This window comes from Magnolia sinica, chromosome 18 (assembly GCF_029962835.1).
Source record: "Magnolia sinica isolate HGM2019 chromosome 18, MsV1, whole genome shotgun sequence".
In the NCBI taxonomy this organism is placed as follows: Eukaryota; Viridiplantae; Streptophyta; class Magnoliopsida; order Magnoliales; family Magnoliaceae; genus Magnolia; species Magnolia sinica.
In genome coordinates this window covers 65,668,025-65,671,643 of record NC_080590.1, presented here as the reverse complement: position 1 = coordinate 65,671,643, position 3,619 = coordinate 65,668,025, and the positions used below count along the sequence as shown (strand labels likewise).

The 3,619-nt window shown below is 36.1% G+C and overlaps 1 long non-coding RNA gene across 3 annotated transcripts; it reads right to left on the bottom strand.

The window, feature by feature from the left end:
- Window positions 1-773: 773 nt before the first annotated feature.
- LOC131233018 (uncharacterized) lies at window positions 774-3,118 on the bottom strand. 3 transcript variants are annotated; one of them, XR_009165029.1, is made up of 4 exons: window positions 3,036-3,118; window positions 2,460-2,598; window positions 1,646-2,243; window positions 774-1,433 (listed from the first exon to the last, which is right to left on the bottom strand). It is a non-coding gene; the product is annotated as an uncharacterized LOC131233018 (long non-coding RNA). The 3 variants fall into 3 exon arrangements; XR_009165027.1 differs by having other exon boundaries at window positions 778-1,433; window positions 1,646-1,807; window positions 2,147-2,598; XR_009165028.1 differs by having other exon boundaries at window positions 1,646-2,598.
- Window positions 3,119-3,619: the final 501 nt, after the last annotated feature.

The following is a 3,619-nucleotide window of genomic DNA, read 5'->3' as shown; positions in this document are numbered from 1 at the left end:
TTTGCAGTCATCTGAGAAACTGCAACTTTTGTCAATCCCCATGGACTTCCAATCTTTAATGGAGAGTGGTAAGCGTCCCATTTCCTAGACTATCTATATTATCTCGTGGTTCTTATTTCTTACATCAGGAGCATATTGGTCATAATTCTATCACTGGTTGCTGTCCAAATGTCGTGTTCTGTTTTAGAAAATACAAGTAGAAGATTCGTTTTCTTCTGATTTAAGAATGGACTAATTTGGGTCATCCTTGTAAGTCATGTGTTGATATTGTTTCGTATAATTGTATCAACTCATTATATTGACAAAGTAGGATAGTTTAGGACATCGAGAATGGTTCTGAGAACTGTTATGTCATCTCTTGTGCTCTATATATTCATCTTGGACCATTATGGATATGGTTTCAGGCTCCATTTAACATGGTATTAAAACCATGCATTGGTAGACAATAATCTTCAGGCTTCTTCACCCCAAAGGCTGAAGTTCAAGATTCATCCATTGGAAAGAGTGAAGAGGAATGGAGGGAAGTCTTAGGATTTCTATTTGTCTTCATTAGAGAGGGATGGAGAGCAGATTTTTAAGGTATCGATTTACCCTAGTTAGAGATGTAATCAATTTACCATGTTGTGTATCTTTCATCAAACCCATTGAGTGCAACTCACTAGGATGAAATGAAGATACAAAAATTCAGCCTAATATAAAGCTTAGGTGGGCCATACCATGTGAACCTAGTAAAATTTTGAAGCGATATAAATGAAGCGATAAAAATATAAATGATTCAAGATTAATTTAAGGTTCCGAGAACTTACATCCACCTCACTCTTACTGCCAAGTAGTCCTGATGAAAGCTCACCTGATGGGTATGAAGATGGGCAAGGGCAACACACCACAATCACATCTATTAAACAATCTTCACCATTCAATTAGAGGGCTGTCATAGATAAAGAAATTTAGGGGTTCTCACAAAGCATAAGCTGCATAACAACAATATGTATCGTATTTTTCATGCAAACAACAACTACAATAATACAATATACATTTTTCCAAACACCATCCAACTAGTCAGAGATTCTATATATTCTCACAAAAATGGTACCTGTTTCTCTTCTATTCAACTAATTTTTGTCTCCTGAGACATGGCAAAGCTTAATATTAGTCTTTGCTTATCCAGCAAAACGATCATTTGCTAAATTCAACAATAATAGCTGAGTCATGTTGTCAAGACATCCAATATATCAGACTTACCAAATCCTCATCATAGACACCAACAACTGCGAAAGGTACCTGCGCTGGATTCAACATAGGTCCCAAGATATTGAAGACTGTCTTCACTTTGAGCAGTTTCCTCACAAGACCAACAATTTTCATTGATGGGTGGTGTATTTGGGAGACATCATAAAACCAATTCCTACTGTCTTTATACATTTATTTACCACCTAACTCCAACAAATATGAAGGCAGTTATTAGTTCATTGCAGATATTCAAAATGTCTAACAAATGGAAGAAAAAGGAAAAGCTCAACATGTGTCATTATCAAGCTGTTTGCACAAGTTTTATATATGAAACAAGGCCTACATTTGTTCAAAGATAACAAGGTATGAGTACAGTTTGTAGAAAATCACAACTGTTGCCTGTGGTGTGGCCCACCTAAATCAAGAAGGTTTCACTGGGCAGGCATCCACTCTTATCTGTTGCTTGTGGTGTGGCCCACATAAGTCATGGATTGGCCTGTTTGAAACATTCGAAGTGAGTGCAATGGTAACATTCTGACTGAGGGTAGCAAGCATCTACTATACCAAACTGATTCTCCTGCCATTTTAACAAATCCTGTTAAGTCAATTTCGAATTACAACATAGCAGAAACAACATTTAGAAGAAACATTTATAATTTATAAAAATAAAAAATAAAAAAACTGTGATTGAAACAGGATTTAGAATAGACTGAAATAAAATTTGAAATAAATGAGGAACTTTGAAAATGATGCAAGGTGCTAGGGACAATTATATACCAAAGTACAGTGAATACGGATTTACCATGGATTAAGCAGTCACTTTAATAACAAGAACAGATAGAAACAAGTAGTCGCTTTACTATGAATTGTGCCTATTACGGGAGCGTAAAGCAATTTAAATTCTAACATGACTTACCAGGAATAAAATTTGAGTAAAAAAGGATAACATCGTATAACACTACACACCAACTTTCAAATGGACTATGAAGCCCACCTTGTTTTTTATTTGTCATCTAACCCCTGTTAGAAGGTGAAACTGAGCAGAATTAGTAGGCACATAAAAACTGAAAATATTCCAAATTTTAAGTGGGCCCAACAAGGGAATGTATAGGATGTAAGCTTGATGCTCACTGATACCAGTACATCTTAAATGGGTTGTAAGCCAAATATCCTAGTAATTGAACAAATAAAAAATAAAAATTAAAAAAAAAAAAAAAAAAAAAAGAAACCTTAACCATCCAGCACTTGCCAAATGTCTGATGATCGGTGGTCCAATCTGCCTGCCTTCTGGCATATGGCCCATCCACTGGGCAGAAACAAAATCAATTACACTAGGTGAAAATGTAGTCCTCAACCAGAGCTTGCATCCTGTGAGAAAACACCAAAATGAAATTGATAAACTAAAGTTTGAGAACAAACATTGGTATCCAATAAGAGGGCACAAAAAGGAACCCACCAAGCATTTCAAAGAGCACCCTCAAGCAATTAATGCATACATGAATTCAAGCGTATCATCACCAACATGGTTGGTCAAAAATAAGTACGCTAGATTCAAATTGACCAATTACACCACAAATATCAAAAGTGCAAGTCTTGAATGTGCAAGCAGTCAATGTGCTGTTGAATAATATCCAAAGTATTGAGCATGCCTATGAAAGACAAATTCATTTCATCCTCCCACATTGCCAAATCTCGACAGTGTTACAATCAGGGGTTTTGGAATAAGAAAAGAGAGAATAAAAGAGAAAGCAATGACAGATGGAATGGATTTTGGAACAAAAATAGGGATTTTGAGAGAAACTCACCCACGGCAGGAGAGATGCCTGAAATCCTTCAGAGATTTGGAGCTCACCCCACCGGCGGAAGAAGAAAATGAGAAACCAGGTTGCAGAGGGAGTCGTTTGAAAGAGGGAACTGTAAAGGCAGGGGGCGTCGTTCGAAAGAAGAAATCCCTCTTCTGAAATGAGAGTTACTTTCAAATCCGCAAATTGTGAGTTTTCCACAATTTAACACATCAACTACATTAATAACCATACATTTAAGGGACCATTTATTGAATGATTAAGATAGTTTTATAAGGGAAAAATATAAATATTAACCACTAACAACAAGACCCATTATTTAGTTGGTCTAGATAACTATATATCATTTCCACTATTATTATAAATGAGTCACCGCTATTTTACGTCAAACACAAAACTCACAAACTGAATTGTACAAATATAACGTCACTTGCTCTATGGATCTGGTAGGGCTCAATGGGCCCCACCACGATGTATATGTTTTAATCCCCTTCGTCTAGCCATTTCTCAATATCATTTTATGATAGATCCCAAAAACTGAGATCTATATAAATCTCGATTGGACCACACCACGGGGAAAATGGAAA